The sequence below is a fragment of the Carcharodon carcharias genome, chromosome 6, assembly GCF_017639515.1.
Source record: "Carcharodon carcharias isolate sCarCar2 chromosome 6, sCarCar2.pri, whole genome shotgun sequence".
NCBI classification, from domain to species: Eukaryota; Metazoa; Chordata; class Chondrichthyes; order Lamniformes; family Lamnidae; genus Carcharodon; species Carcharodon carcharias.
The window spans coordinates 188838019-188857994 of NC_054472.1; the positions used below are offsets into that span (position 1 = coordinate 188838019).

The following is a 19976-nucleotide window of genomic DNA, read 5'->3' on the forward strand; positions in this document are numbered from 1 at the left end:
AAGTTTAATCAGGTCACCAAATTGCCCTAACTGTGTAATTTAATTTAATTTAGATTAACAGAATACAAGCACCAGGGCTGTAAACTTTAACAAGTCAGTAACTGTTTATTAAACAAATTGTTTTTTTTTAACCAATGACAAAAGAAAGAAATATGAACGGCTAATTTTTAACTCAATGACTTACTCTACCCCTTTTTAACCCCTAAACACAAACACACAAATCAGACACACAAGGATTTTTAAGGTTAAAAACAGTTTGATAGCATCAATCTGGAGTACAGGGCTACGTGAGTTGATTCTGCTTGAAGTCTTCCAAGTTCCTTGCATACTTGTACTGCTAACACGAAGTGATCTTTCAGCACTTCCAGTCTATAGTTTACTCGTTGAATATTTCTACTTGTGATTTCTCCGCTTCTCTCTTGACAGGGGGTTTCTGAAAAAAAAAACAGGATACGGAGATGTGAGGAATAGCCAGCAAATTACTATGGCTGAATTTTAAAAACACATGAGAGAGAGAGAGGTTGTTAAGGTGTTTCCTTAGGTTAGGATCCTTCTCATGGCTACTGCTATCACAAAAAAAAACCCTGGTCACCTGGTCATCAGCCAATCAAACGCCGTTGCTAGGCAGTTCTCTCTTAAACCATGTCCTTTCCGGCACCATCGTCCAGCCTGGCACACGCTGTTCCAACAAGTAGTAACACTGCAGATTTTTTCTTCCTGTTTCAGGGAACGTGTTTTTTTTTAAATTGCAGCCGCTGTAGGCTTTCAAAGCCACAGTCCAACCTTGGAGTCGTAGTCCCAGAAAATTAAATAAAAACAATGCTCTTTACACTATCTTGGAAGTATCATGTTCGGGCCTTGCTAGGGTGGACGAGGAAATATTGTTTCCCCTGGTCGGAGATTCTAAAACATGGTGGGGTGGGGGGTGGGGGGGTGCGGGGTCACAGTCTCAGGATGAGGGGGGCTGATCATTTAGGACTGAGATGAGGAGAAATTCCTTCACTCAGAGGATTGTGAATCTTTGGAATTCTCTACCCCAGAGGGTTGTGGATGCCCCATTGTTGAATATATTTAAGGCTGTGGGATAGGCACATTTTTGGTCTCTCTGGGAATCAAGGGATATGGGGAGTTGAAACCCAAGACCAGCCATGGTCGTATTGAATGGCGGAGCAGGCTCGATGGGCCAAAAGGTCTACCTCCTGCTCCTAATTCTTGCATTCCTGTGTTCTATCATTCTTAGGTTGAAAGTTGATGACATCACACTTGCCTGCTATAAAATCCATTTGCCACGTTTTTGCTCATTCACTTAATCTATCAATATTTGTTTGTAATGTTCTACTTCCATCGACATGGCTTACAAAGCTGCCTATCTTTGTGTCATCAGCAATCTTGCGTCGGTGTGGTTTCCTATCCCATTATCTACGTCATGAATAAATGTGGTGGATAGTTGAGGCCCAACACAGATCCTTGTGGGACACCCCACCAATTAGATCGTGTGCCCAATTCCTTATTTTCATTGACAATGTCACCGTTATCAAATATTGTGAGCACAAATGATCGAAGACTTGAGCTCAATATCCAGCCTGGCTCCCTGTGCCATTACTGAGGGAGTGCTGCACTGTCAGAGGTGCTGTCTTTCAGTTGAGACTTCTGCCCTCTCAGGTGGTTGTAAAAGATTGCAGGGCAATATTTTGAAGAAGAGTAGGGGAGTTCTCCCCGATGCCCTGGCTAATATTTATCCTCAACCAACATCACAAGAATAGGTTGTCTCATCACTATTACAATGCTGTTTGTTGGAGTTTGCTGTGTGCAAATTGGTGGCTGCATTTCCCACATTACAACAATGGCTACACTTCAAAAATGCTTCATTTACTGTAATGTGCACTGAGACGTGAGGCCATGAAAAACACTATAGAAATGAAAGATTTACTTAGACGACTGATCTGCAGCAAAGGGGATCCTTTATCATCTGCAGTAAGACTTGGACAACATTCAGGCTTGGGCTGGTAATTGGCAAGTAGCATTCTTGCCACGCATGTGCCAGGTAAAGACAACCTCCAACAAGAGAGAATCTAACAACACCACTTGACATTCAATGTCATTACCATGCTGAATCCCCCACCATCAATATCCTGGGGTGGGTTGGGGGTGGTCACCATTGACCAGAAACTGAACTAGACGATCCATATAAATACTGTGGCTACAAGAAGAGGTCAGAGAGAGGCTAGGAATCCTGCAACGAGTAACTCACCTCCTGACTCCCCAAAGCCTGTCCACCATCTACAAGGCACAAGTCAGGAGTGTGATGGAATACTCCCCGCTTGCCTGGATGAGTGCAGCTCCCACAACACTCAAGAAGCTTGACACCATCCAGGACAAAGCAGCCCACTTGATTGGCACCCTATCCACCATCTTAAACATTCACTCCTTCCATCAGCACACGGTGACAGCAGTGTGTGTACCATCTACCAGAGGCAGCGCAGAAGCTCACCACGTCTCCTTTGACAGCATCTTCCAAACCCACAAGCACTACCATCCAGAAGGACAAGAGAGCCGACAAATAGGAAAGTTCCCCTCCAAGTCATAGACCATCCTGACTTGGAATTATATCAATGTTCCTTTCACTGCCACTGGATCAAAATACTGGAACTCCCTTCCCAACAGTGGGTGTGTTTACAATAAATGGACTGCAGCGGTTAAAGAAGGCAGCTCACCACCACGTTCTCGGGGGCAATTAGGGATGGGCAATAATTGCTGGCCTTATCAGCAAAGCCCACCCCTCATGAACAAATTAATAAAATGTTAATTCATGGATAATAAATCTGCCTCCTTCACACACATGGGGCAGGATTTTACGCGTTGGCGTGCGGGGTCGGGGCCTGGTCACCGACGGTGACATCGGGGGAAACTCCTGACATCACTGCACCCCATTTAAATTTTCAGGAAGGCCATTGACAGAAGCAGTTAAGTATTTAAAGGACCTTCATGTCCAACCTTAAGGTTGACGGACAGGCCAGAAGCCCCAGCGGGAATCAGAGAAAGCGTGAAACCTCATCCACGGGCGGGGTGAAATCTCATGTAGGTTTTAAAAAATTTTGAAAAAGTTTTTGTGCAAATTATGGACATGTGCCAACTCATGTGACATTGTCACATGAGGGGAATTTTATTTTTACATTTTTAGGTTTTTGACATTTACAGCTGATCTCCCTGAGGCTGCACTTAGCCTCAGGGAGATGAGTGTGCTCTTTCGTGTGCATGCGCGATAGGGCGCACACTCGATTTTGGAATACCCTCTCCGCCCGCACAAGGAGCACATCGCGCTTCTGTGCGGACGTCACGCTGGGCGGGCCTTAATTGGCCCGCTTACGTCAAATGGTGCTGCGCCCCCAACTGGGGGTGCCAATTGGAAGCGTGCCTGTGCACACCTGCCATTCAACTTCCCTCCCCTCCAACAGGGGGAAAATTCAGCCCATGGAGTATCTCTGGTCTATCATTTGGCACTTAGTCAAAAGAACAGTTTCCATTTTAACTCCTATCGCTACACAAAACCTCATCCAAACTCCTGTTAATTACAGGTTTTACATCGGTGTTTTAAATCATTACTGCTTTGATGAAGAACATAAGGAGAATCCATTTCCACTAGTAGGAAGGTCAGTAACCAGAAGCCACAGATTCAAAGAAACTGACAAAAGAACCAGGGAGGAAGATGAGGAGAAATTACATTACCCAGTGTTATGAAACAGCTGTTGGTAAAGGCTGAGTTGTTTAAATCCCAGAGGGAAACTTGAACAACTGTCATAACCTATATTTTCAATTGGTATGTTTGAAATGCAGCTCTGAATTCAGGAATAAGACCACCAAGCTTCAAGAGGTTTTTTTTAAATAAAACTAAATTAAACATTTATTAATTGTTAGGAAATAAAGATTAGCCTAAGTAAGTTATAGTTGTATTTGTGGGGTGTTAGGAATGAGTTTCAGCTTTAAAGTGAGGGGCAGAGAGAAAGGCTCCAAGCTTCTGATTTAAATTGAGAACAGCTTGCAAGAAGCAAGAAGGTTCAAAGAGACAACAGAAGGTCTGTAATTCATTGCTATGGGCATGTGAAGCGGTGGTGTACTGTTAAGGTTGATTCAGTAAGAGAGAGAATGCATGGAAGACAGATTGAGTGCATGTGGTGACCCAGGAAAGAGGAACATCAGAAGGAGAGTTTGAAACCCTGGAGATGAATCCTTGTGGAAGGCATCTGAGTGAAAACATCAGTTTGGGAGAAGGAATCCCTCGTGTGAAGGACAGAATCCAGTGAGACTGGTTGGCTCACAGTGTGATAAGCATCTGGGGGAGGCGGGGGGGGGGGGGAGTTGAGGAGAGATCCATAGCATCTGTTTCAGGTGGCATCTGTCACTTAGCTTCAGTGTGTGGTGTGTCTGACCACAGGTTGCCATTGGTTTACATGGACTGTGTACTTACTGTGAACATTAGAGTATAAGATAGCTTTTGTAACTTGTGTTATCCTTACAAATCTGTAAAAGTATAGTTGGGAGTGAAGGAGTATTGTAATATAGAGCAGGATTTTCCCATCAGCAAGTGGGGGGGCGGGGCCTGCTCACCGATGTGTAAAATGATGTGCGGTGGCATTGGGCAGAACTCCCGATGTCACCGCGCCCCATTTAAATTTTCAGGTGGGTGGGGGCTCAGTAAAATGAGCTGTGCACCCACCGACCTGTCAATGGCCAATTGAGGCCAATGACAGAGTTATTGAAGTAATTAATGGACCTGCCCGTCCAATCTTAAGGTTAGTGGGCAGGCCGGGAGCCCTGGTGGGCATTAGAAAAAGCATCAAACCTCATCCATGGGCGGGATGAGGCTTCATGTAGGTTTTAAAAAATTTAATTAAAGTTTTTAAAAAAGTTATGGACATGTTCCAACTCATGTGACAGTTCACATGAGGGGACATGTCAGGGATTTTTTTCTATTTTTAATATTTTTTATTGTAGAGCCGATCTCCCTGAGGCTGCACTTAGCCTCAGAGAGATGAATGCGCTCTTTCGTGCACATGTGCGAAGGAGCGCGCTCTCAGCTGAGGGATTTCCCCCTGTTGCCTGCACAGGGAGTGCATAGCGCTTCTGTGCAGATGTCACGCTGGGTGGGCCTTAATTGGCGGCGCGCCCCCAATCGGGCCCACACTTCAACTTCCCCCCCACCAACGAGGGGAAAGTCCTGCCCGTAGTTCATCTTTTCTTGTTGAATAAATGTTTTATTCTTTTGTTAAAAGTTCATCAGCTGATTCCTGTGCTTCTGTTCAGTAGTACTCTCCATGTATTTAAAAAAACAATATAAGTTAGGGTTTATTGAGCTGGGTTTCACTCTGGGATCAGGCGTGTCCAGAAGTAACCTCAGCTGGAATCATAACATAATTTAACAACAAATTAAACACATACACATGTCCACAATTTATTACCATGATAAGTAGCTGGCTTTAACCCAATTAAGACACATATATAGACATATACATAGGGCTGAATTTACCCACTGTCGGGGGGGGGAAAGTTGATGGGCAGGGATGCACAGACATGCTTCCGATTGGCGCCCCCAATCAGGGGCGCGGTGCCATTTTACGTGGGCGGGCCAATTAAGGTTCGCCCCCAACGTGACATCTACACAGAAGCGTGATGTGCTCCCTGTGCGAGCAGGGGGGGAATCCCAAAATCGAGAGTGCGCCCTATCGCGCATGCGCACGAGAGAGCACACTCATCTCCCTGAGGCTAAGTGCTGCCTCAGGGAGTTCAGCTGTAAATGTCAAAAACCTAAAATTAGAAAAATAAAATTTCCCTAACATGTCCCCTCATGTAACGTGCCCATAATTTTCACAAAAACTTTATTAACATTTTTTAAAAGCTACGTGAAACATCATCCCACCCGTGGATGAGGTTTCATGCTTTTTCTATTCCCCACAGGGGCTCCTGGCCTGCCCACCAACCTTAAGGTTGGACAGGTAGGTCCTTTAATTATTGAATTGCCTCTGTCAATGGCCTAATTTGGCCATTGATAGGTTGGTGGGCGTGGGGTCAGCACCTTCCTTTTTGTTCTGAGAAAAAACTTTCTGGGAACTTCCAGTTACTCCTTCTTTTCCCTAACTACCTGCCTTCCTTTCACCATCCCACATTTTATCCTTTTCCAATTGGAAAGGGTGATGGAAAAAAGGTGTAGCTCTATGACTAACTCATAATCATCAGCTATCTCTGCTGCTTGTCTTACAGAATCAACAACAATCTGTTCCTCCACATGTGTTCTCACTACCTAAGGGATTAAATCTTTAAATTCTTCCAAAAGAATGACTATCCTAAGAGCTGCATAGGCTGTCTCTATTTTTAATGCCCATATCCACCAGTCAAAATTACTTTGTTTTCCTCTTTCAAACACAATATAAGTTTGCCCAGGCTGTTTTCTCATATTTCTAAATTTCTGCCTGAATGCTTCAGGAACCAACTCATATGCATTCAAAATAACTTTTTTCACCACATCATAATTCATCGACATTTCTTCTGAAAGTGAAGCATATACCTCAAGCCCCCTACCTAATAACTTAGACTGTAATAATAATGTCCAGTTTTCCTGAGGCCATTTCATCTGTTTAGCTAGCTTCTCAAATGAAATAATGAATGCTTCAAAATCTTTTTCCTCAAACTTAAGAAGAGCTTGTACAAATTTAAAGATATCCCCACTGGGTTCTACTCTAGAGATAAATCCTTCCTCACCTACTAAAGTCTCTTTTCTAACTGCCAATATTTTCCATTGGAATCCTCTTTCTCTCTCTCTCTCTTTCTTCCTTCTCCATCTTCGCAATTTCTAATTACCTTTTAAAAGCCATTTCTCTGTCCTTTGCTTCTAATTCAAGCTTTTTCATTTGCAACTGAAGTCTCACTACCTCCAGCTGTGATTCACTAGTGTCAGGTTTCACTTCCAACTGTAGATACAGGGGACCTGGGAAGTCCCTAGATACTGTGCTATACTTTTAACTATATCAGACTTCCTAGCTCCTGCAGGTAACCCCAATTGTAACATATCCATCAACTCTGTTAACTTGGGTTGGCTGTTCCCTCCAACCCAATTAGAGCAAAATACTGCAGATGCTGGAAATCTGAAACAAAAACAAAAATTGCTGGTAAAACTCAGCAGGTCTGACAGCATCCGTGGAGAGAAAGACAGAGTTAACATTTCGAGTCCGTATGACTCTTCTTGAGAACTAAAGAGAAGTAAAAATGTGGTGAACTATGTACTGTTTAAGTGGGGGTGGGGCAGGTGAAGCTGGTTAGAAGGCCAGTGATAGATGGAGGCAAAGGAGAGATTGCAAAAAATGTCATAAACAAAAGGTCAAAGGGGTGTTGATACTGGCTAAAGGAGGTGCTAATGGTGACATTAAGAGTAGAAAGCAGAATGAGCAAGTGACAGATGGCCCTAATGGGGGTGGGGATGGGGGAGGGGATGGTGTGGGAAAAAAGATCGAAATAGGCTTAAAGGTGGGGATAAAACAATGAGTGGAAATAAATTTAAAAAATAATAAAAATAAAAATAAGTGGGGAAAATATATATATAAATTAAAAAATAGATATTTGAGAAAAGGGGATCAATTAGAGTTATCTCTTCTACTCCCAGCCAAGTCTCAGCAATTATCAAAGCCATCTCGCAGTCTCACCACTTCTAAAATATCTCACCAACTCCTGAATTCAAAGAGCCTCTCATACCCATAAGCTTTAAGATCCACCAACTCCTAACCAATCAAGCAAATAGAAATATAATTTATCCTGGCACAACCCCCAATTGTTATGACTGATACAGTTGGCAAAGCTGAGTTATTTAAAAATCCCAGAGGGAAACTTTAAACAACTGTCATAACCTATAATTTTAAGCGTTATGTTTGAGATGCGACACTAAATTCAGGAATTAGACTATCAGCTCTCGAGGTTTTACATTCAACTAAATTAAACATTTTATTAATTTACCACAGGTTAAAATATATGTATACATGGCTACAAATTACTGCTATCTTAACTTTTAACAAATTCCCAAACTAATCTCCATTCAGGCAACAGCAACCCATAGACTTAACCAAACATCAGGCAAAGCATTTCACCTTCTGAATTTAAAATGCGGTTCTTTTCACTGTGGAGCCAGTTGGAGGCTTGCAGCTGCCTTTTGATCTCACATTGCCTCTGCTCTGCACACCCGAAAACTACTGAAGTTATACCTACCACCACTGATTGAATTCAAATTCTCATTATCTCACCAGTCTCTTTGAACTTATCCTTTTAACAATGAAACCCTATTCATTGAACCAAATTTTATTAATAATATAAACATTTGCTTGGTAGCTGCTAGAAAGGCATCAAGTTTTCACCCAACTTCTTGAATGCTCTATTCAAAAAATGCAAATACACTCTACCTCTCTGTTTACATCTCAAACTAATATATATATCAAAGCACCCAGACTACTGACTTTAATCTAATTAACTCACACCTGCAAACTAAGCCTTTATTTAAAAAGAAAAATATTTTCCAAAATATTATATACATTAATAGCTTCATGACACTACTTGTCAGCCCAATCCTGGATATTCACCTGGTTTTGCTGCATTTGGACATGGACTGCTTCAGTATCTGAGGAGTCGTGAATGGTGCTGAACATTGTGCAATCATCAGCAAACATCCCCAATTCTGACCTTATGATGGAAGGAAGGTCATTGATGAAGCAGCTGAAGTTGGTTGGGCCGATGACACATCATAACTCTCACATCCAACATTTCCCTGATGATGACAACACTTTAAATGCAAGTTCTTTTTTTAAAAAAAATGTGTCGCGGATGTTTTATCCTCTGAAGAGATCAGCGTCAATTGATCGTGTCTGAACAAAAACAATTATCTTTTCTCAGCAGAAATCGTGCAGGAACTATTATAAGAGGGCTCATGTCACGTGATAAGATGCTCTTTCTCAGTATGAGACAGATCATTAGGCGTTTTGTCATTCATGAGTTATGCAGCTGTTTACACTGAGAAGATCAATGACACATGTTTCACCATCTTCTGCATTTGTATCCACAAAGGTAGACGTAAGATTATAGTTTGCGCACTGGATTAAAGCTGATTGTAGTGCACCAGACCCCACTGTTTTTGGGAACTTTGAGTGAAAATGAAAATCTGATTGGCCCATGCTCAGTTCCAGTCTTAGCCTTTTGATGTTGGCGATGGGGGTCCCACCTGCTGGCCAAAGAACCGGCAGGAGTCCCGGGTGACCGCATCACCTCTGCTGAGCGAGACCCACTGGAATTAATTGCTTATCAGGCACTTAACTGGCCAGCGATGGGCCGTCCCCAGGATTTAGGACCTGGTGGCAGAAATCCCACCCCTGCGAGCGCTGCCTGCCAATCAGAGGCCGGCCACTCAGGAGGAAGGGCAGAGGGGTAGGTGTCAGCTGGCACTGCACTTCCCGATGTCGGGTATCCCCGTCAGGCACTGAGTGCCTTTGAACGAGGGGCCCTTCCTCGGGCTTCCCGCGTGATGACTGCCCCCGCCCGCTGCTGCTGGAATACCAGTCCCGTCACATGACCTCCCTCCTCCAATGAGAGGGCAGGCGATTTCTTTAAGTGCACGGCCCCTTTAAATTTGTTCTTCACGGGCTCATTAATTTAAAGAGGCCGATTTGTGTGAAGCCTGCACGGGGGACGCTGAATCGCTGCGCAACGTCTCCCGAACATTGCTCCCAAACTCCCCATTGGTCAAATAGCCTTTTGCCACCCCCCCCCTCCACCCAAAGGCTTTTATAAAAAGAATTGTATTGGAGCAAAATGAAAAGAAGTATTTTTTTTTAAAATGCCTCGCTGCATTTTCTCTCAGGGTTTCTCGCAGTAATATGCAGGAGTCGCCAATATAGAAGGTTGATGGACAGAACAAGGCCCAGCCGCTCCATCAATCTGACCCATGCTTCATGTTGGCCGCAGCATCAGGACAAGACATTTTTTACAAAAGCAAAACAGCAGCATGTAAACACGGGGAGAGGCAAAATAAAACCCCCAGAGAAACCAGTCCAAGCCCAATACAGGGTAGGGTGACCAACTGTCTGGATTTTAAGAGATTTTCCCTTATTTTGACTGTTTGTCCCGCATCCCTTCAGGGACCCCCTTTTGTCCCTTATTTCCAGGACAGCCTGTGGGAGACTGAGCCTGGGAGTCTCAGCCGAGTGAGACTCAAGTCTGTGAGTCGGTCAACAAAGTAATGATATTAAAAGCAAAAAACTGCGGATGCTGGAAATCCAAAACAAAAACAAAAAGACCTGGAAAAACTCAGCAGGTCTGGCAGCATCTGCGGAGAGGAACACAGTTAATGTTTTGAGTCCGAATGACCCTTCAACAGAACTAAGTAAAAATAGTAGAGGTGAAATATAAGCTGGTTTAATGGGGGGGGGTGGGGGGGGGTGCGAGGGGCGGTTGGATGGGGGGACAAGTAGAGCCAGTGATAGGTGGAGATAACCAAAAGATGTCACAGACAAAAGGACAAAGAGGTGTTGAAGGTGGTGATATTATCTAAGGAATGTGCTAATTAAGGGTAGAAAGCAGGACGAGCAAGGTACAGATAACCCTAGTGGGGGTGGGGTGAAGGGAAGGGATCAAAAAAGGCTAAAAGGTAGAGATAAAACAATGGATGGAAATACATTTAAAAATAATGGAAATAGGTGGGAAAAGAAAAATCTATATAAATTATTGGAAAAAAAGGGGCGGGGATCGGAAAGGGGGTGGGGATGGAGGAGAGAGTTCATGATCTAAAGTTGTTGAACTCAATATTCAGTCTGGAAGGCTGTAAAGTGCCTAGTCGGAAGATGAGGTGTTGTTCCTCCAGTTTGCCTTGAGCTTCACTGGAACAATGCAGCAGGCCAAGGATGGACATGTGGGCAAGAGAGCAGGGTGGAGGGTTGAAATGGCAAGCGACAGGGAGGTCTGGGTCATGCTTGCTGACAGACCGAAGGTGTTCTGCAAAGCGGTCGCCCAGTTTACGTTTGGTCTCTCCAATGTAGAGGAGACCACATTGGAACAACGAATGCAGTAGACTAAGTTGAGGGAAGTGCAAGTGAAATGCTGCTTCACTTGAAAGGAGTGTTTGGGCCCTTGGACGGTGAGGAGAGGGGAAGTGAAGGGGCAGGTGCCATGGGAGGGGGTTGCATGGAAATGTGCCATGGGAGGGAGTTGTGGTGTAGGGGGTGATGGAGGAATGGACGAGGGAGTCCCGGAGGGAACCATCCCTTCAGAATGCCGCTGGGGGCGGGGGGGGTGAAGGGAAGATGTGTTTGATGGTGGCATCATGCTGGAGTTGGCGGAAATGACAGAGGATGATCCTTTGAATGCGGAGGCTGGTGGGGTAATAAGTGAGGACAAGGGGGACCCTATCATGTTTCTGGGAGGGAGAGGAAGGTGTGAGGGCGGATGTGCGGGAGATGGGCCGGACACGGTTGAGGGCCCTGTCAACGACCGTGGGTGGAAAACCTCGTTTAAGGAAGAAGGAGGACATGTCAGAGGAACTGTTTTGGAAAGTGGCATCATCAGAACAGATGCGACGGAGGCGAAGGAACTGAGAGAATGGGATGGAGTCCTTACAGGAAGCGGGGTGGTGTGAGGGGCTGTAGTCATGATATTGTTGTGACTCTGCAAGATAAGTGGTAAGTTTTGGTTATTTTGAACCCTGTTCCAACACCAGCACCCTCTGGAATAACCCATCAATAGGGATGCTATGCAGCCCTTTCACTGGTGTCTAGTCCTCTATTAGGTCAAATGTAAACCTGATAAAGTAAATGCACCCGGCTCTTTTGAGCCTGAGTGACTGGGGCTGTTTAATTGGGAATCAGTCCTGTATCTCTAGCCTGGACCCCCCTTGTTCATTCCAGGGCGATTCCCGAATCAATCTTTCACTCCCAGAGTCTCCAAGACGGTCTGGGGGGTTGTGTGTGAGAGAGCCCCCTTTACAGGCAGATGTTCCAATTTTCACCACCTCAATATTCAAAACGCGCGCGCGTCCCCGAATTGCAAGCTAATTTTTGCACGTGGCTCATTTGCACATTGCGGGAGGGAAGGGGAGGGGGAAGGGGAGGGGTTTCCCCTTCCCTCCCCCCAGCCTGTGCAGTTATATTTTTTTATTATTATTGTTATTATTATTATTTAAAAAAAAGAGATTCGCAGCCCGCCCGGGTTTTAAACGTGGGCCTCCTGGCCGTTTCGAGGTTTGTCCTACGCGGCTTGCCGGTGCTGCGTTGCGAACAGGAAACTCCCTCCCCTGGGGAATCCCCCTGTGTGTGTATATATATATATGCGTGTGTGTGTCAGTGAGTGTGTTACATTGTCAGAATTTTGTTACATTGTGGTCACGCGCTGCACTGGAACCCGGCGCTGGCGGTCGCTGCCCTGGTTACTTGTGGTTTCAATGTAACAGGTAAAGTCGAGCAGGGCGGGGACTGCAAGATCAGCAGGATGGGCAGTGATTAAATTTGCACTTTGTTGTTGTTGTTGTTGTTGTGTCGATCTGATGTACTGGACCACCACAGAGGGGAGGGGAAGGGAGTGGGGGGTTGCTGTGTTTCCTGAAGGGGTTGGGTACAAACTTTTACTTCAACTTCCAGCCATTCCTCCTCCTCCTCTGGCTGCAGCATAGCTGCTGGCAGACGTGAAAGTTTTGTGGCTGGGAGGGAGGGAGGGAGGTCGTGCAAGGAATCCAGTCCAGGCTTTCAAGAGGGAGCCAGGCTGTGAGCTGAAAAGGGAAGAATGTGCAGGATGATTGGGGAGAGAGGTTGGAGGGCTAGCACTAGGCGAATGGCGTGGGCTGAGAGCCGGTGCAAACACGACAGGCCGAGTGGCCTCCTGCACTGAGATTCTCGGAGTGGCCCATGGTGATAGAGCATCTATCCTTCAGGTTGTCGCAGGAAGCATGTTTACACGTGCTTCAGTGGAAGATTTGATGGAGGTGTTCAAAACTGTGAGGGGCATGGGGTGGGGAGAAACTGTTCCCTGTTGGCAGGAAGGTCAAGTACCAGAGGACAATGGTTGAAGGTGAATGGCAAAAGAACCAAAGGCCACATGATGGGGAAAAGCATTTGTTTATATGTTAAGTGGTTAGGCGCTACCTAAGAGTGTGGTGGTGGCAGATTCAAATGTGATTTACGTTAGGGAATGGGACGAGCACCCGATTGTTAAGGCTGCAGGGGAAGGGCAGGGGTGCGGGACAAGGCGATTTGCTCTTGGAGAGTCAGCAGGAACCTGAGGGGCTGAATGGCTTCCTGTGCTGTGACCATTCTATGATTTTAAAGGTTTTCAGCGGATGTGTCGCTGTGCTGTCCCTGTGTCACAGGTGTTTGAGAGTGTGCTTGGTGACTTCATTAAAAACGCTTTTTTAAAAAGAAAAGCATGGAATTAAACTCCAAGTATGAAATTCTTAATTGTTTACAAAATGTGTAATTTCTGGATTGATAAAAGCATGGTGTTTAGAAGTCGGAACATTGTTTTCCCTCATGTTACAAACTGACAGCAGCTTGAAGTTTTTCTGAAGAATTGCAACATTACATGTGACAATGGAAAATTATTTTTCTCACTATTGCTGCACCGGTAATCTGGAGTACAAATTATCGCAGTTTATGAATTCACATTGCTTTTTTAAAAAGCTGACTACCTAAAGGTATATTTACGGTGTCCCTTTAATGTAATAAAACATCCTGAGGTGCTTCAGGTGAAAGAAAATGACTCCAAAGTCACATGAGATATTGGGTCAGATGACTAAAAGTGATCAAAAAAGAAATGTTTCCAGGAGTTTTTGAGGGCGAAAGTGAGGTGAAGAGGTGTCGGGAGGGAAATTCCGGATCTCGGGCCCCAGGCTGCTCTAGGCCCGGGTGCTAAAGGTGGAACAGTTAAAATTGGGGTTGCTCGGTCGGCCAGAATTCGAACAGCATTGTGCAACTGGAGGAGATTACAGAGATAGAGAGGGGTGAGGCCAAGGAGGGATTTGAAAACAAGGATGAGAATTTTGAGATTAAGGCATCGCTTGACAGGAACCAAAGTTGTTCAGTGAGCACGGGTGACAGGAGAAACAGGAATTCCTGTGTGTTGAGACACAGGCAGCAGAATTTTTGATAACCTCAACTCTTTGGAGGGTAGAATGTGGGAGACCAGTTAAGAGTGCTTTAAGAACATAAGAAATAGGAGCAGGAGTAGGCCTTTTGGCCCCTCAAGCCTGCCCCGCCATTCAATAAGGTCATGGCTGATCTGCCCCAGGCCTCAACTCCTCTTTTCGTGCCAGCTCCTCATAGCCCTCAACTCCCCGATATTTCAAAAATCTCTCGACCTCCTCTTTAAATACTTCCAGTGATCTAGCCTCCACAACTCTCTGGGGTAGAGAGTTCCAGACATTCACTACCCTCTGAGAGAAGAAATTCCTTTGCATCTCAGTTTTAAATGCATGTCCCCTTATTCTGTAACTATGTCCCCTAGTTTGAGATTCCCCACTTTGGAATTTTCTTTAGAATAGTTAAGTCCAGAGGTAATGAAGGCATTAATGAGGGTTTCAGCAGTAGATGAGCTGAGACAGGGGAGAAGTCGGACAATGTTACGGAAGTGGAAATAGGTCTTGGTGATGGCATGACTATGTGGTCAGAAGCGTATCTTTGGGTTCAGTACGACAAGGTTGTGAAAAGACTAAAATAAAAGATAAATCTGGATAAATTGGTTAAAAAATATAACGAAGCTGTTGGAGTGTTGTAAAAACTCAACTGGTTCACTAACGTACTTTTGTACCTCTGAAAAAAGATACGTCAAAGCTTTTCATTTTGCACTCTTCAGGACATTCGCAAGAATGCCAAATGCAAAGGGAGCAACAATTTATACTTCATGAGAAGAGGGTGCTGATTGTAATGGCTATTAGAGTCCAATTGCCAATATGCAGAGATATGACTGCAGGATGACATAGATTGGGACCTGAATATTGAAGGGTACATGACATTTAGGAAGGATAGGAAGTTAGGAAAAGGTGGGGAGGTGGGGGGGGTCTGTTAATTAATGATGGTATTAGCACATTAGAGAGAGTTGACCCAAGTTCAGGAAACCAGGATGTAGAAATGGTTTGGGTAGAGATGAGAAATGATCAAGGCAAGAAGTCACTTGTAGGAGTGGTATATAGGCCTCCTAACTGTAACCATACAGTAGGACAGGGTATAAAGGAAGAGATAATGAGAGCTTGTAAAAAGGCATGGCAATAATCATGGGGGATTTCAATCTACATATAGACTGGGAAAATCAGATGGGAAAAGGTAACCTAAATGAGGAACTCAAAGAATATTTTTTAGGATAGTTTCTTAGAACAACACGTTCTGACATCAACCAGAGAGTAGGTTTTACTAGACCTGATATTGTGCAACAAGATAGGATTAATTATTGACCTCATAATGAAGGCACACCTAGTGAGCAGTGATCATAATATGATTGAATTTTAAGGGAGAGAAGAGTGGGTCCAAGATGAGTATTTTAAACTTAAGTAAAGGCAATTTTTGAGGGCATGAAAGCAGAAACTAGCTAACGCGAACTGGCAAATTAGATTAGGGGAAATGTCAATAGAGATGCAGTGGCAGATATTTAAGAGGATATTTCAGAATACACAGAATAGATACATTCCAATGAGAAAGAAAAATTCCAAGGGAAGGACCATGGTGAACTAAAACAATTAAAGATAGCTTCAAACTTAAGAAAAAGCCTATAATTGCACAAACACGGCTGGGAGGCCAAAAGATTGGACAGAATATAAAAAAACAGCAAAGAATGACCAAAAGATCGATGATGAGGGAAAAATTAGAGCATGAGAGAATGCTAGCTAGAAATATAAAGTCAGATAGCAAGACTTTCCAAAAATATTTTAAAAGGAAAAGAGTTAACAAAGTGAGCGTTGGTCCTTTAGAAAGTGAGCCTGGGGAATTAATAATGGAAAAGGAAATCACAGATGAAATGAACAGGTATTTTGCATCGGTCTTCCCTATAGAGGATCCAAGTAACATTCCAGAAATAGCTGGAAATTGGGAAATGGAAGGGAGAGAGGAACTTGGGGAAGTTACAATTGCCTGGAAAGTGGCACTGAGAAAATTGTTGGAGCTGCGAGATGACAAATCTCCGGGTCCTGATGGGCTTCTTCCTAGAGTCTTAAAAGAAGTGGCTAGTGAAATAGGTGATGCGTTGGTTTTAATTTTCCAAAATTCCCTAGTTTGGAAAATAGCAAGTGGTAAGTCCTTTATTCAAAAAGTGCGGAAGACAGAAAGCAGGAAACTGCAGGCCAGTTAGCCTAACATCTGTCATAGGGAAAAAGATGCTATAGCAGGGCACTTAGAAAAAATCAGGGCAATCAGGCAGAGTCAACATGATTTTGTGAAAGGGAAATCATATTTAATCAATTTATTGGAGTTCTTGGAAGAAGTAACATATGCTTTGGATAAATGGGAACCAGTGGATGTGCTGTATTTAGGTTTCCAGAAGACATTTGATAAGGTGCCACGTTAAAGCTTATTGTGAAAAACAAAAGCTTATGGTGTAGGGGATAACTTATTGGCATGGATAGAAGATTGGCTAGCTAACAGAAAATGGAGGGTAGGCATGAGTGGGTCTTTTTCTGGTCAGTAGGATGTAACGAATGGTGTGCCACAGGGATCAGTGCTGGGGCCTCAACTTTTTACAACTTATACAAACGACTTGGATGAAGGGACCAAAGGTATGGTTGCTAAATTTTCTCATGACACAAAGATAGGTACGATAGTAAGTTGTGAAGAGGACATAAGGGAGCTACAAAAGAATGTAGGTTAGGTGAGTGGACAAAGATCTAGCAGATGGAGTATAATGTGGGAAAATGTGAAATTGTCCATTTTGGCAGGAAGAATAGAAAAAATGCATATTATCTAAATGGTGAGAGATTCAGAGGGATCTGGGTGTTCCAGTGCATGAATCACAAAAGGTTAGTATGCAGGTACAGCAAGTAATTAGGAAAGCTAATAGAATGTTATCATTTATTGTGAGGAGAATTGATTACAAAAGTAGGGAGGTTATACTTCATTTATCCAGGACATTGATGAGGCCATATCTGGAGCACTGTGTACAGTATTGGTCTCCTTATTTATGGAAGGATGTACATGCATTGGAAGCAGTTCAGAGAAGGTTTTACTAGACTAATTGCTGGATTGGGTGGGTTGTCTTATGAGGAAAGGTTGCTCAGGTTAGGTTTATATCACGAGTTTAGAACAGTAATGGCGACTTGATTGAAACATATAGGGTCTTGACGGGGTGAATGTTGAGAGGATGTTTCCTCTTAGACCAAAAGACATAGGAGCAGAAATTAGGCCATTTGGCCCATCGAGTCTGCTCTGCCATTCAATCATGGCTGATTAGTTTCTCAACCCCATTCTCCCGCCTTCTCCCCATAACCTTTGATCCCCTTACCAATCAAGAACCTATCTATCTTGGTCTTAAATACACTCAATGACCTGGCCTCCACAGATTTCTGTGGCAATGAATTCCATAGATTCACCACTCTCCGGCTAAAGATGTTTCTCCTCATCTACAAGGTCTTTCCTTTACTCTGAGGCTGTGCCCTCGGGTCCTAGTCTCTCCTACTAATGGAAACATCTTCCCCACGTCCACTCTATCCAGGCCTTTCAGTATTCTGTAAGTTTCAATCAGATCCCCCCTCATCCTTCTAAACTCCATCGAGTATAGACCCAGAGTCCTCAAACATTCTTCATATGTTAAGCCTTTCATTCCTGGGATCATTCTCATGAACCTCCTCTGGAGCCTCTCCAGGGCCAGCACATCCTTCCTGAGATACGGGGCCCAAAATTGCTCACAATATTCTAAAAGTGGTCTGACCAGAGCCTTATAAAGCCTCAGCAGCACATCCCTGCTTTTATATTCTAGTCCTCTTGAAATAAATGCCAACATTGCATTTGCCTTCCGAACTACCGACTCAACATGCAAGTTAACCTTAAGAGAATCCTGGACTAGGACTCCCAATCCCTTTGCACTCCAGATTTCTGAATTCTCTCCCCATTTAGAAAATAATCTATGCCTCTATTCTTCCAACCAAAGTGCATGACCTCACACTTCCCCACGTTGTATTCCATCTGCCACTTCTTTGCCCATTCTCCTAACCTGTCCAAATCCTTCTGCAGCCTCCCCGCCTCCTCAATACTACCTGTCCCTCAATCTATCTTTGTATCAACTGCAAATTTAGCCAGGGTGCCCTCAGTTCCTTCATCTAGATCATTAATGTATAAAGTGAAAAGTTGTGGTCCCAACACTGACCGCTGTGGAACTCCACTAGTCACCGGCCGCCATCCTGAGAAGGACCCACTTATCCCCACTCTCTGCCTCCTGCCAGACAGCCAATCTTCTATCCATGCTAGTACCTTGCCTCTAACACCATGAGGTCTTATCTTACTGAGCAGCCTCCTGTGCGGCACCTTGTCAAAGGCCTAGAAGTCCAAGTAGATAACATCCATTGGCTCTCCTTTGTCTAACCTACTCGTTACCTCCTCAAAGAATTCTAACAGATTTGTCAGGCATGACCTCCCCTTGATGAAACCATGCTGACTTTGCCCGATTTTACCATGCACTTCCAAGTATTATGAAATCTCATCCTTAATAATGGCCTCTAAAATCTTACCAACGACCGAGGTCAGGCTAATCGGCCTGTAATTTCCCATCTTTTGCCTCATTCCTTTCTTAACCAGGGGGGTTACATTAGTGATTTTCCAGTCCTCTGGGACCCTCCCTGACTCCAGTGATTCCTGAAAGATCACCACTAACGCCTCCACTATCTCTTCAGCTATCTCCTTCAGAACTCTGGGGTGTAATCCATCTGGTCCAGGTGATTTATCCACCTTCAGACCTTTCAGTTTTCCTAGCACCTTCTCCTTGGTAATGGCCACCATACTCACCTCTGCCCCCCGACTCTCGTGAACTTTGGGGATGTCACTCATGTCTTCCACCGTGAAGACTGACACAAAGTACCTATTCAATTCCTCCTTGTGGGAGAATCTAGTATGAGGGGCCAGTGTTTAAGAATAAGGGGTTGCCCATTGAGGACAAATCAGAGTTGAGGGCCTTTGGAACTCCCTCAAAAGGTGGTGGAAACAATCGTTTTAAGGAAAAGGTGGATAGCCTTTCACCTCATTGCTCATCAAGAATCTATCAGGGATGGGTGGGAATGTGGAGTCAAGGTTGCGATCAGATAAGCTATGATCTTACTGAATGGCGGAGCAGGTGAAAGAGCTGAGTGACCTACTCCTGTTCCTAAGTCATATGTCCATGTGATTGGTTGAGGTGTTGCAGTGGAGAATGCACCAGTTAACTGTTGACTGACAGTTAACTGCCAAGCCTTATTTAAATTCTGTTAGGAAATAGAGATAAACTATGTGTATTTGGGTAATACTTTGGGTTAAGTATGTTAAGAATAAGGTATTTCTTTAATGTATAAATTTGACTTGAATTTCTGTATTCCTGTGTTAAGAAAGAGAGAAATTGATTTTTAGCTTCACTTTAAAAGATGCCTGTATTTTAATATTTTAATGAAGGTTTTATGACTCTTGAAGAGAAGTTAAAACAAACAAAAGTAGAAAACTGTGCTGTTGCCTATCAACAGGGATCTAGAGAGGCAGGACACAGATACAGACACACAGATACAGACACGGACGCACACACAGAAAAGGTTCTGTTCCGTGGAAGGAGCAGAAAGGAAGGCGTCAAGTTTAAAGGGAGAAAGCTACAGGACACAGAGTTATAGCGATATAGGCATGCGAGAAGCCGGAAGTTCTAAGGAGGCAGCCGATGGTCTGTAACTCTTTACCTTGGGCATGGTGTACTATTGGTGCGGCTGAGTCAGTGAGAGAAAGTGTGTGGAAGAATATTTGAATGCACGTGGAGATCCA

At 44.1% G+C, this 19976-nt stretch overlaps 1 protein-coding gene across 2 annotated transcripts in view; it reads left to right on the plus strand.

The window, feature by feature from the left end:
* Positions 1-12342: 12342 nt before the first annotated feature.
* osbpl1a (oxysterol binding protein-like 1A) overlaps positions 12343-19976 on the plus strand; it is a 250691-nt gene continuing 243057 nt past the window's right edge. For both annotated transcript variants that reach the window (XM_041190183.1, XM_041190185.1), the window contains exon 1: positions 12343-12466. The gene's annotated coding sequence lies outside the window, so the exon portion shown is untranslated. The remainder of the gene's footprint in view (positions 12467-19976) is intronic.